Raw genomic sequence first — 14764 nt, forward strand, 5'->3', positions numbered from 1 at the left:
TGTCATAGGTTAGTATGTCGTCCCAAAATGGACAACAACGTCATAGGTTAGTATGTCGTCCCAAAATGGACAAAAACGTCACGTATGTCGTCTGAAAATGGACAAAAACGTCACAGGTTAGTATGTCGTCCGAAATTGGACAAAAATGTCATAGGTTACTATGTCGTCCGAAAATGGACAAAAAGGTCATAGGTTAGTATGTCGTCCGAAAATGGACGAAAACGTAGTAGTTTAGTATGTCGTCCCAAAATGGACAAAAACGCTATAGGTTAGTATGTCGTCCGAAAATGGACAAAAACGTCATAGGTTAGTATGTCGTCCCAAAATGGACAAAAATGTCATAGTTTAGTATGTCGTCCGAAAATGGACAAAAACGTCATAGTTTAGTATATTGTCCCAAAATGGCCAAAAACGCCATAGTTTAGTATGTCATCCGAAAATGGACAAAAACGTCATAGGTTAGTATGTCCTCCGAAAATGGACAAAAACGCCATAGTTTAGTATGTCTTCCCAAAATGGACAAAAACGTCATGTATGTAGTCCGAAAATGGACAAAAACGTCATAGGTTAGTATGTCGTCCCAAAATGGACAAAAATGTCATAGTTTAGTATGTCGTCCGAAAATGGACAAAAACGTCATAGTTTAGTATATTGTCCCAAAATGGACAAAAACGCCATAGTTTAGTATGTCGTCCGAAAATGGACAAAAACGTCATAGGTTAGTATGTCCTCCGAAAATGGACAAAAACGTCATAGTTTAGTATGTCGTCCCAAAATGGACAAAAACGTCATAGTTTAGTATGGTTTCCCAAAATGGACAAAAACGCCATAGTTTAGTATGTCGTCCAAAAATGGACAAAAACGCCATAGGTTAGTCTGTCGTCCCAAAATGGACAAAAACGTCATAGTTTAGTATGTCGTCCCAAAATGGACAAAAACGTCATAGGTTAGTATGTCGTCCGAAAATGGACAAAAACGTCATGAATGTCCGAAAATGGACAAAAACGTAATAGGTTAGTATGTCGTCCCAAAATGGACAAAAATGTCATAGTATGTTGTCCCAAAATGGACAAAAATGTCATAGTTCAGTATGTCGTCTGAAAATGGACAAAAACGTCATGTATGTCCTCCGAAAATGGACAAGAACGTCATAGTTTAGTATGTCGTCCCAAAATGGACAAAAACGTCATAGTTTAGTATGACGTCCATAATGTGACAAAAACGTCATAGTTTAGTATGTCGTCAAAAATCTGATAAAAACGTAAGTTAGTACGTCGTCAAAAACGGCGTCTTAACGTCATAGTTTAGTATGTCGTCAAAAATGTCACAAAAATGTCATAGTTTAGTATGCCGTCAAAAAATTTTACGAAAACGTCATAGTTTACTATGTCGTCAAAAATCTATATCATGCATAAAACACTGAAGAAATTAGTGCTTACCAAGTGTGATTCTTCAGTTGGACTTCAAACTCTACTCCCGAGGACTCGACTTGACACAAGAAACCAAAAACATTTTAGTGTTAGATTCTGACCTGGTAAACCATAAAGAATAAGTACATTTAAGACACGACTCATGCATGTAATTATTAGGGATATTTTGAAAAATATCAGTAGATTTGAACAGAAACAGTCACGTCATGCTGTTTTTGTCTCCACTTGCATTTTGCTCATGAAATACAATTTGCAAGTTGAATTTGAATCAAATTTGCATAAAACAATCATTTGACTGTTTTGGTGAGGTAGAAAGCCATATTTGTTCTTCTTCACTGAATGGAAACCCTAAGCTAAGAGATCTTTGCTGCTGTGGAGAGAAAAAAAAACTGAACAAGGCAACAGATAAGTGAGTTTTGTCTTATAATTGGTGACCAGACAATTGTGAGTTCAGACATTTTGTTAATTAAAGGTTGTTTGTAGCCTGTTAAGCTAACACGTGTTTTCTATCAGTACATTAAAAGTCTTTCAGAGTCCCTGATCATGTTATGTTGACGAAACTGGATATGGAGTTTCTCAAGGCTCCTCAAGGAAAACAAATTCATAATGAGTGAAAATGAGTTTAAAGCTACTCCCAATGTCTGTAAAACACTGAGAAAATCTAAATAGATAAAATTGAACTGCCAAGAATAAGAGCTGTTACAGACAATGAGCTGAAAGAAACGACAGTCTGGATAATGTTTCAGAGAGACGAGTAAAACTGAGAGAAACTGAAGGAGCAGAAAGTTAAAGTAGCCCAGTTACACTGTCAAATGGCTAGAGTTCACACAAAAACTCTAGAAAGTCCTGCAATATACTTATTTTTGTAAAAAGTTGATCAATAGATAAAAACTATTTGTGGCATTATTTCAAGGTTTTTAAAGGTTAATCTCACCATGACTACATAACTCCTGGTTTTGTCCTGTTCTAAATAGGATGTTCCATTCTGCTGTCCCGCCCCCTTCAGGAAGAAAACTCTCTCTGCCTCTATGACTGACAGCGCAGAGCAAAGCTGCTGATTCTGGGAGACCTGGACTTTCTATTGCTTCTTTCTCTCTCTACGATAATCAGACATGGAAACATTTCTGCTGGTTTTTAAATCGGTGTTTGACAGATTTTGGTTATGAAATCTGTATTTTTCTGAATTGACTGTTAGCTAACTTGTAGACTAAATAGGCTGCATTTAATTGCTATTCCTTACTTGTTCTGTTGTCTGACAACAGACACAGAAAAAAATTTAAACAAGAACAGCTTTCTTGGGAATGCTGTTGTATTAAAATACAGTTTATGTAAGGATAGAGAGCAGGAGTGAAGCTAAGAGATGTAAACAAAAGCTAACACTAAAGCTATCGGGTGACATGAAAACACTGCAACCCGCCCAGTCCTTGTTTTGGTGTTTAAATTGAAGTTCCCACAGAGTTCTGACCTGTAGGCAAACCATCAAAGCTAATGTTAGCCACACTAAAGCTAAGGATTTTCCAGTTGTGTCAACATTGCCATCAATAATAAAATTAATACTCTGGGTGTTCAGGTCAGATGCTGGGAGTGCATGAAGACTCTCGTGTTCACTCTAGTAGCATTTAGCAAGTTTTGATATATTTTAGATTTGGCAGCTCTCAAAATGACACAAACATTATACAGGGGGTCTTCGGTTTATGACGTCCTCGACGTACGGTGTTTCAGCGTTACGTCGGAAGTGGTTACGGGCAGGTCCTCGGTTTACAACATACGGCGTTTCGTCGTCAGAACTGGTTACGTGGAACTAGTTGGCAAGCAGAGCAGAAGAATACGTTGTCACACAGCGCTATAAGACGGCTTTGTTTACATTCGCCAGTTGTACTCCACCTTGGATTGTGCTACATTTACTAACTTCTTGTCCTTCATTATGGCTCCCAAGTGTGATCAAGTAGTAAAAACAGTGCAACATATTCTGTTATCTTCTTGTAAAATGATTCATACATGCATGAAAGTCATTGGCATTCATGACTTTTCCAAAGAACTAGCCGATATCGTGATGCACGTAATGCCTTGCGTACATTTTCGCCGGCGAAAATCGACTTACATCAATCCATAACAACGGAACTCCGATGTAAGTCAAGGACACTGCAGTAGAAAATTTGTGCTACTATTGGTTAGTTAGATGTGATGTAGCACCTGGGTCAAATTCCTACTGGCTAGTAAAACTGGAAGGCAAACTACATGTAATGTCTTCACATTTTAATAGGCTCTAATTTTACACCCATAAGTTTCTAACAACCACAAAACACAACAACGTAGTTTTCACCATATTGGACCTTTAACTTCTAGTGTTTAATACAGTCACCTTCAGTTGTCTTGACTTGGGTTCATTTTGTCAATCAGGATTTTATTTGGACTTGTCTTGAATGACATGACTCAGAATCATCCTGACTGACTTTGATTTAAGTTAAATTAATATTGGTGGACTTGGAATTGAGAGAAAAACCCAGAGACTTGGCTAATTAATTGCCCTTTAACCTCACCCCAACTGGTGGAGGCAGACAGCTGCCCTCCCTGAGCCTGGTTCTGCTGAAGGTTAGAAGGTAAAAGCGTTCTATTAAAAGCAAGATTGTCCTCCCACAGTCAAGTACTACTCAAAGGGAATTGCTTGGATTTGTTGGCTTTCTCTCTGTAATATAATTTATAAGGTCTTGACCTCACTGTGTGGAGTTGCCCTAAGATGACTTATGTTGTGATCTTGCACCAAATAAATAAAAAATGTAAACTCATGTATCCCAGCCTCCCTACATGTTTTGATCCATCTTTAATTACGCTGTAATCTTCATTTTGTTTCGATGTTTTGTGATTTTGCTGAATAAATTTCAGTATTTTATTCGTTCTCTGCTGTGACCTTGTTGTTTCTTTCTTGTTTTTTTCCCCTCTGTTCTTTTGGGCTGAGGATTTGCTGAAAATCCTTGAGGGTTTTTACGTCTCACCCACACAGTTTGTACTTACTTTCTCAGCCTTCTTTCCTTCATTTTTGTGCTGCAGTGAACTCAGCCTGAACTTTTCCTGACAGACGGCAGCACCAGATCAATTCGTGACCCGACACTATCCACCATCGTCACATGAGACATCTCACTGGTGCTGCTGGATCTGTTGACGGCTCTACTGGATTACATTTTTCTTAAGGTATTGTTGTTTCTCGAGACGTTCGATATGCCCGGCTATGTGTGGAGATATTCTATTGAAAGATGAGTCACTCATCAGTGCTGGGAGGAAATCTGAAACCGAGGTGACGCTTCCATCAGATGATGTCTTAACACGCAATGGTAGTTCCTTACAAAACTTCTCTCGGCGTCATTGTTCAGGCCTTTGTTGGAGCTCTATTGAGCATGTTTTTATGTAACTACAGTCTCTTTTAAAGTATTCTGATGGTTCAAGTTTCTGTTTACAGTAAATGATACGTCCTCAGGGAGAAATGCTTCAGTCCACGTGTTGCTTTCAGCTGATGTCAGGTCAGATCTACTGGGAGATGATGTATCTACTGTAACACCAGCCCTCTCTAAAGGAGTCAAAGTCGACACATCTTTGGCGACTAGACATACCGACAACGTAGCATTGCTAAGCCAATGCTTGCTATCATATCAATGACTTAGTGTTTACAATATTTTGCAGCCGCAGGAATTTCTGCTTCAATGAAATGTCTTGAATAAAGCAAACCTGAAGTTGTAGCACAAACAGTTTCTGACAAGCACGGTCCCTTTTACACAGTCCAACTTAAAAGTTCTGCATCAGTCAGCAGCTGGATGATCCAACCTTCATATGGAGGATCATCACTGTAACCGCACGAGGGTATTCAGATACTACAAAGACAAGAAACAGCAGTTTAACAGCGGAAGAACCAAAGTTTCAAAACTGGAGAAGGAGGGTCAAACAAAGTTGGTGCGCTTGAAATTGAAGTTGAAGTGTCGCCATTTTGACACAGTTTAGCAGATTCAGCGCTCACTGCTGACGGTGTTTGACATGTTTACATTTCAGGACTTCCAGGTAGCATTCCAAGTGTTGCAGGAGCACTGGGAGCAGAGTATCACTGCACAAGGAGACTACTTTTGATTTTTATACTGCCCGAATTCACAACATATGTCATCTCAAAGCGCTTAGCATAGTAAGGTACAGACCTTATGAATTACAAGGCGGCCATCTGCTTCGTCTAGTTGGGTGAGAATGAGAGTGGGGAAAGCAGGTCGACAAGCTAGCTACACCAACACAACAGAGGTAGCTTAATAAATCAAAAGCTACTTATATATACACTACTGTCCCAAAGTTTGGGGTCACCCAGACAATTTCATGTTTTCCATGAAAACTCCTACTTTTATCAATGTGCTAACATAACTGTACAAGGGTTTTCTAATCATCAATGAGCCTTTCAACACCATTAGCTAACACAATGTAGCATTAGAACACAGGAGTGATGGTTGCTGGAAATGTTCCTCTGTACCTAGGGTTGCCACCCGTCCCTTAAAATTCGGAATCGTCCTTTATTTGACAATAAATTGTTGCGCCCCGTATTGAATCAATACGGGACGCAAATAGTTCCGTATTTTCATAAATGTCCCATACACGTCTGTTGCTAGGGTTGCGACCTTTCAGAATTGAAACTAAAGGACGCCCACCAAGGCTTGTCTCTGGTTGCCTGGTTACAGACACTGCTGCTCCCGCGCGTTTAAAAATGTCTACACCCGAAACTCCACCATGTTCAAAGAAGCAAAAACGTTTGCAAATGTACAGACTGGAGTGGGAAGAGTGGAACCCCTGGCAGTAGGTACAGGGCAAAGTATGTTTTCTGTTGCTCATGGACTGGCTGAAGTGAGGCAGCATCAGGAGACCAACATGTAAGAAACATGAGAACAGAGAGAACCCAACCAGCAGGTCACAGTTTATCATCATCTAATCATCTCCTGAAGTCCATATGATGAGAGACATCATGATGAGATCAGCTAGATTTCCTACAGTATATGGCTGTGAATTTACCAGAGGATGCTTATAATCATGCTGATGTGGCCGTAGACTCTACAGTATTTTAGTGACTCAATAAATGTCTAAGTTGTTTAATATTATTTTAAATGCTTTTTATTTGTTTTAAATATATTTTATTATATAGCCTATATGTGATCAATAAATGGCTTTTACCTATCTAAAGAAAAACTCACTCAGAACTCTGATAAGTTAACAATACTAAACAACTAAATCAATAAGTACATGCATACACACATAAATAAGTTAATGCATTCATTGAGTTAAGATTTACAGAGGAAAAAACATCTGTAGAGAATTTCTTTGTCCAGTTCTCTGCATTCAGTTGTTTATGTTTTTTCAGAATCCAGTATTGCTCACTGGTTGGTCATTACATTTTGTTAGTTTGGTTTCACTGTTTAAAATGATGCCACTTCTTTTCAGGCACAACCTGTGATAATAAAACAATACAAATTTTTTAGTTTCATGTTAATAAAGCACTTAAAGCATTAAGTATGGCTAAGTGTTTTTTCAGAATTAAATATATCACTCCTTAGGTGGTAGTGGCCCCGAGTTCAGTAAAGGTGGAAAGATATTCACAGGTTTGGACTTCCGGCATCAATAACTCATTAAATATACGTTGTCAAAACATAAACGATGCCTCTTTCCCATCATTGTACAGTAGACAATGTGCCACAAGCCCAGTTTTATCTAAAGTAGCTGTCTTTTAAGCTGCAAAAATAACATTGGTGTCTGTTTGCAGCCGGATGTGAACAGGTATGGTCTGCAAACTGCAACAGCGAAGAGAGACACAAATATTCAATAACTTCACTCTTTAACACTGTAGTGTCACCGACATCACTGCAGACTTCAACTGGCTCCTGTTGACACCAATGTTATTCCTGCAACTTGAAAGACAGGCATCATTTATGTTTTGACAAAATATTATTGATGCCAGAAGTCCGAATCTGTGAATATCTTTCCAACTTTACTGAACTGTGGCCCCGAAGAGCCTTGATGGGCGTCCTTTATTTTCATTTCTGAAAGGTGGCAACCCTATCTGTACCCCCATGGAGATATTCCATTAAAAATCAGCTGGTTCCAGCTAGAATAGTCATTTACCACATTAACAATGTCTAGACTGGACTTATCAGTCATTTAATGTTTTCTTCATTGAAAAAAGCTGCTTTTCTTTCAAAAATAAGGACATTTCTAAGTGACCCCAAACTTTTGCAAAAGGTGTTGCTGATACCTTATTACTCCGCCAAGGAACGCAACGGAGTTATGTGACTATCAGTGGTGGTTTGTTTGTCTTTCTGTCTGTCTGTTAGCAACATTATTCAAAAACAGATTTGGATGAAATATTCAGGAAAGGTCAGAAATGAAACAAGGACCAAGTGATTAGATTTTGGCAGTGATGCGGCTTATAGTCTGGATCTACAGCTTTGTTAAAGACTTCTGTATCATTGCCAGATAGCGACACGGTGTCACTGTAACCATGACAACAAGTGAACACTACGTCAGCTGCCTGCTGACGATCACATGATTGCGATTCTACTACAAATCGACTGCTCCAGACTTATCAGGATTTATCCATTGGAAATCAGACAAGGAACAACTGATTAAATTGTGGGGGTGTTTCTGAGTCCCATCAATTCCAGCCGTCCTCTACATATTTAGGTCACGTGATTCAGTATCCGTACATGATGTACACATGCATAACACACACCTGTGCTCAGCGCAAGCTCATTTTGTTTGCAGGTACATCTATGGACACATTCTATAGTGCTGTGATTTCTGATCAAAAAATGCTGCATTTCTGACAATGCCATGCGGGGGAATGAGCAGCCTTGGTGGAGTACTGCGCTCTCTGAGTACTTTTCTTGTTTTTTATTTGGAAATCCAGTTTTTTAGAGCTACTGTTAGTAGTTTTAAAAGTGAAACTCTCCTAAGACTTAATAAAATGGATTATAGCTGTAAAACATTAGGAAACTTCATATTTTAGAGCTGACAAGTTAATTCCAAAGTGTGAAAGATAAGATGAGGCCTGATGAAAGTTTAATGAGGCAAGTGGGTAAAAAAAATCCAAGGACTTTCTCTGAAACCTCACAAAGCACCATCATTTGTTTTAATTCTGTCCGACTGTAACCTTGTTTTAAAAGACAAAAACCAATCGTGGCTCCTCTATTAATATTTCCCAACCTTTAAGTGTCCCCTGGTCATGAAAAAGTCGCCGTTTGAGGTTAAAAAAGAAAAAACACAAGAAACCCCCAGATTCAATTTAGCATGCGCGGTTCAATGCGAGTGCAGCTAAATTAGTCCTATTAATGGATTATTATTCAGCGTGAAAATGTCACGGGCGAGTCTCGAGCTGTCTCTGGGAATTATCGTCCTGTCATACCTGCCAACAACTTGAAACAGAGCGACGCCGCCTCGGGCCTCCTGGAACAGAGGAAATCTGAGAAAACTATTAAATTACGCTGTGTGTGACCCTCCACTAGTGTCCCTTTTCAGGTTGACTTTTCTCCCAACGCTGCCCGGGAAATAATTTCATGCTTTATGATGCTATGTAATTGTGCTGTCAGGTCAGCTTTCCACCCGCCCCGTCGTTCTCTCCCCAAGGGCCGACTGTACCTACGCAGCTTTTCCTCCCTCTCCACACTTTAAAAGTTTCTGCTGGAACTTAATCTTCCTCCGAACTTCCTCTCTCTCTCTATAACCTTTACAGAAGGGAGGCGGCAGGAATAAAAATAAAGTTTAGTTTTGCAGCGTTCGACCTTGTTGCCCTTCCAGAGAGAAAGCCGCCGGCAGAAGGATTCCTCATGTCCCTTCTGTGAGTTGATTAAACAGGAATTTGCAGTTTTTTTTTTTTGCTCTCTTCCAGCTGAGGAGGGTTTTTTTGTGGCTCAAAGTGTGACCGCAAGGAAACAGTCAGGATTTAAAAAGAGAAGCGAGTCTTCCTCTCGTCCTGTTTCCTGTTTCCGCCACTACAAAGAAAGAAGCAGCGTTTCTCCTTCTGAGGTCTTTTATCTCTCTACCTCCATGATTCTCTCTTATTGTAACCTTCACCTGAATCTCACCATCCCTCCATACAAACTACATTCTTCCCTCCATGTTTTTGTAGATCCAACACCCTGATACTTCCTTTTTTAAAAAAACTTTTTAACTCCTTTTTGTTTACGAGTCTTCTTTAAAGATAAATTAGATAACTTTACACTCTCCAAATAGTAAATATCAGGACAAACAGTTCCAGCTTTCTGCTTTTTTCCCCAACAACTTGACTTTTACATTGAATATTTAACACGTTTGTTTTCTAGACAGCAAAGCCAGAGTAAAAGATCTTTTTTTTTTTAAGATATGTTCAGTCTAAATCTGCTTTACAATCCTTCAGATCCGTATGAATATTAGCTTTGTGTGTCTCTTCATCATCTTTTCTTTCTGGTCTAAACCAGTCATGTTTCATAACTGGACTGAACCAAAACTGTTACTATGGACCAGGAGGAACTACTGTACTGTAAGGTAACACAAAAGTACTGCAAAGGAATGGAACTATTACGAAGAAGCATAAAAGTATTGCAAGCGATCTGAAAAGTCCAAAGCAACATAAAAGTACTGCATGGGAACACAATAGTATCATGTAGTAACATGGAAGTTCTGCAAGGAATGCAAAAAGTACGGTAAGGTAACAAAAAGGTAGAGATGAAATACAAAAGTATTGCAAGAAACAGAAAAGTGCTGCAAAGGAATAGAAAAGTATGGATAATCAGCAAAACTATTGTGAGGTAATTTAAAATCATTTCAAGGGAATGTAAAAGTATTGAGAGGAAACACAATGGCACTGTGTGGGAACAGGGAAAGTATTATAGTATTATAGTATAAGTAGTATAGTAAAGAATACAATAGTACTGCAAGGAATGCAAAAGTATTGCAACGTAACGTAAGTAGTGCAAAAGAACAATAAAGTACTACAAAGGAAGGCAAACTATGGTGAGGTAGCTCAAAAGTACTACAAAGAACACAAAAATTTGCAAGGGAAAGAGTTTTGCAACTTAACTCAAAAGTATTGCAAGAGGAATGTCAAAGTATTTTGAAGGGAAAGTATTACAAGGAAACTAAAGTATTGCAAAGTAACACAAAAGTACTGCAAGGAAACGCAGAAGTACAGTCAAGTACTGTCAAAGTATTTCAAGGGACTATAACAGTATTGCAAGAGAATTCAAGAGTACTGCGAGGGGATGCATCAGTATTGGGAGGTGACACAAAAGTACTGCATGGGAGCGTAAAAGTACTGCAAAGGAACATAAAAGTAATGCATGGAAGACTGAAGTATTGTGAGGAAATACCATAGCACTGCAAGGGAATGTAAAAGTACTGCAAAGGACTGCAAAAGTATTGAGAGAGAGTATAAAGCCACTATGACCTAGCTCAAAAGTACTGCACAAAAAGGCAGAAGTACTGCAAGGAAATTTAAAAGTATTGTGAGGTAACACACAAGTAGTTAAAGGGAGTACAATGGTATTACGAGGTGGCACAAAAATACTGAATGGGAACATAAAAGTATCGCAAAGTGATACAAAAGTACTGCAAAGAAATGCAAAAGTATTGTGAAGGAACATCAAAGTGCTGCAAGGTATCGAAAAGGTTTTGTGAAGAACAAGATATTGTGAGGTAACGCATAAGTATTTTGAGGGTATTTTAAAAATACTGCAAGGAAACGAAAAAGCATTGCGAGGAAATTTAAAAGTATTGTGAGGTAACACACAAGTACTTAAAAGAGAAAGATTCAGATTCCTCATTTGGTTCCCTTTAAAGACCAAAAGATGGAACTGAAATAAATAGAGCAGCTTTAAATGTAATCTGACGTTAACTTCCTTCTCCTTCGTTTCTTCTGCTCTGTTCTTTCCTCCACCCTGTTGTCTCCTTTTGTAAAGCCGATCATTATTTCCTCGTCATCGTTCTCTGTCACCTTCAGCCTCTCCTCTAACATCCTCCATCCTTAATGTCCCATCATTCAGCCTCCATCTCCTTCCATCTCCGTTTTATCTCCTCCGTCTGACAGCTGCAGTTTAGCCACCATGCTAACTCCCCCCTGGAGGCTTCGTATACAGATAGATAGATATATATGCGTGTGTGTGTTGGGGTGATATAACACCGTCTCCATCCCATAACCCTCCATCATCCAAACAGCAGCTCATCTCCAGCCTGAACTTGAACCTGAATCTACGTGAAACCAGAATTTGAACAGACGCTCGACGGATAAACGGCCCTCATTTAACAAAACTGAATGTTCTTTCCATCATAAACTGTCCTCCAAACTGTGTTTAGTTTCCAAAACTGTCTCAAACTGTCCTTGGTTTCATAATCGTCCTTCTGCTCTACATTTTTCTCACTTTTTTAATTCCTAAGCTGCCTTTGCTTCTCAAAACTGTCCTTCATTTATAAAGTCTTCACTTCCCAATATTGTCTCAGCTTTTAAAAATTACTCTTTTACATTTTAAGCTGTTTTTGTTTTTTCAAAACTGTTCTCTCGTTCTACAAAATCCTCACTTTTCATAAGATGTTCTTGCCTTGGCAAACTGTTCTGACCATCTTAAACTAAGACCTACAACGTCCTTGCTTTAAAAATAAAAGTTATCAGTCTTAACTGTCTTTCCAAACTGTCCTCCAGTTTCAAAACTGTCCTCTTTGTCTAAAATGTTCTCAGTTTTCAGAAACAGTCCTGAAATTCCTGAACTGTCATTTCTTCCTAAATTGCTCTTGATTTTGAAAACTGTTCTAATCTGTTCTCGCTTTTCAAAGAAATGCTCATCTTCTTAAATTATCCGTAGTTTTCAGAGGTCTTTTAACACCTGACTTTTTAAAACTGACCTTTATTACCTTTGCTTTCACAAAACTGTCCTTGTATTTAAAGATGTTCGTATTTCTTAAAAATTGTCCTCACTTTACAAAATTGTTCTGTCCTTCTTGAACTGTCTTCTAAATGTTCTAAAAAGTTCTCACTTTTCAAAACATGTCCTCATCTTTGTAAGCTGTCTTTAGTTTTCAAAATTGTCCTTACATTATTAAACTGTTCTTAATTTCAAAGAAAAAAAGACACTTTAAAACGGTCCTCACATTCCAAAGAAGGAAAAAAAGGTCTTACTTTCCTAAACTGTCCTCATTATCTGAAACTACTGGCTTCATTTTACTATCTTAAGCTGTCCTTAATTTTTCAAATTGTTCTGTCTTAAATTGCCCTTGATTTAAAAAATAACACTGAGACGTTGTCACTGTCCTATGGTCCAAAATGTCTTTCAAATTTCAGAAACAGTCCTGACATTTTCAGAACTGTCATTTCTTCTAAAATTGTCCTTAATTTTAACAACTTTTTCGTTCCTAAAATGTCCTCGTTAATCTCTTTGCTTTCTCAAAACCGCCCTGACACTTAAAACCATCCTTATTTCTCAAAATTATCCTCATTTTACAAAACTGTTGTTTTTAAACTGTCTTTGACTATCAAAACTGTTCTTATTCTCTACAACGTATTTATAAATGTCTTTGCATGTAAAAATGTTCTTGATTTCTCTACTGTACTTCCTTTCAAAAAAGTCCTCACCTTTTAGGAATGTCCTCACTTTTATAAAACGTCCTTTACTTCTTAAACTGTCCTAATTTTCAAAACAAACGCTGCATTTAAAATGTTCTCACTTTTTCAAACAGGCCTTTACCTTTTTTTTTTTACCTCTTTGCTTTTTGAAAACTGACTTTTCTATTAAAAACTCTTCAAATCTCTGCCCTTCATTTCTACACTATGTCCTAAACTGTCCTCACTTTACAAAACTGTCATTTCCTTAGAATATACTCATAAAACCATGGAGATCTTCTTAAACTGCTCTAAAAAGTCCTCACTTCAAACCATCCTTAAATCTGTCCCTACTGTCTTTTAAAACTATTTATTGCTGCTCTCTTTGCAAAAACGGTCTTTATGTTCTAAAATGTCCTGAGTTTCTAATAAATCCTCCTCTACTGCTGTCTAACTTTCCTAAACTGTCCTGAGTTTTAAACAGATCTTCACTCTCAGACTTCCTTAACGTATAAAACTGTCCTCACTATTTAAAGAACGTCACCTGGACTGATTATTTTCCTAATAATCGCTCTTCCTGCACTGTATTTTCCTGCATCATCACATAGAATCACTGGAAACCTGCTTTAAATCACAACTTTTCTCATCATTTATATCATATTTAAACTACAAAAACACTGTAAAAACATAAAAAGCAAAAAATTGTAAAAGTGGAACACGGTAACAGTCTAAAAATTGTGAAAATAAATGCAAATATCTGTAAAATTGTGTCATTTTTAGCTCATTTATTGCAGTAAAACAGTGGAACTATTTGAAAAAAAAATAATTTTGGATGTTGACATTGTGCACAGTTTTGGTTGCTTCTACAGTCAACATGTAAACTATTACTTTTTTTTATGATTTTCCTTAAAAAAAAAAAGTATAAAAAACTTCTCAATCTTTAACATACAAATTTTTTCTTTCAATTAATTGCAAATATCTGTAAAATAAAGATATGTTTGTGGATTTTAACACAGTAAAAATCACGTATTTATATGCTCAAATGCTGTAAAATAATACATTTTTATTTGTAAAAAACGGGCTTTTGATGTGGACATTATTTACAGTTTTGACCTGTTTTTTATTGCTAATATGTAAATAAATACTTCTTTTTCTGTAATTTGCTGCTCTATATCTGTGTTTTAATAAAACAATGGCTCTCAAAAAGTGTGAACAAAAAAAAAATTAAACTAGTGAAAATATCAGCAAACATTTACAAAATAGTGATTTTTTGCAGATTTAAATACAGTAAAGTTGTGTAATTTCATGCCAACACATAATAAAGAACAAATGAATATTTGAAAAATACAGATTTTTCATGTGGACACTAACTTTTGATTTTCTTTTACAGTCAACATTTAAATTTTCTGTAACTTTACTACATTAAAAAAATCAAATATTTTTCTGTTCTTCAAGTTGTTGGCAGATACATTCAGCATGGTGAAACATCTTTCTACAGATGATGAACAGAACAGAGAGAACAACTCTGTAGAGGCTGGAAACATGGAAATATCTAACATCTACAGTATGTGGAGATAAAATCACCAGAAAGAGACACAAAATGACATAAACAAGACATAAAGCAACAAAAACAAGGCCCAAAACGGGACTTAAATCAACAAAAACAAGTAACAAAATGACAAAAATGAGACAAAACAACAAAAACAAGGCACAAAACACGCAAAAAAGAGAGACAAATGACAAGACACAAAAGTAAGAT

The sequence above is a fragment of the Amphiprion ocellaris genome, chromosome 20 (genome assembly GCF_022539595.1).
Source record: "Amphiprion ocellaris isolate individual 3 ecotype Okinawa chromosome 20, ASM2253959v1, whole genome shotgun sequence".
Classification (NCBI taxonomy): Eukaryota; Metazoa; Chordata; class Actinopteri; family Pomacentridae; genus Amphiprion; species Amphiprion ocellaris.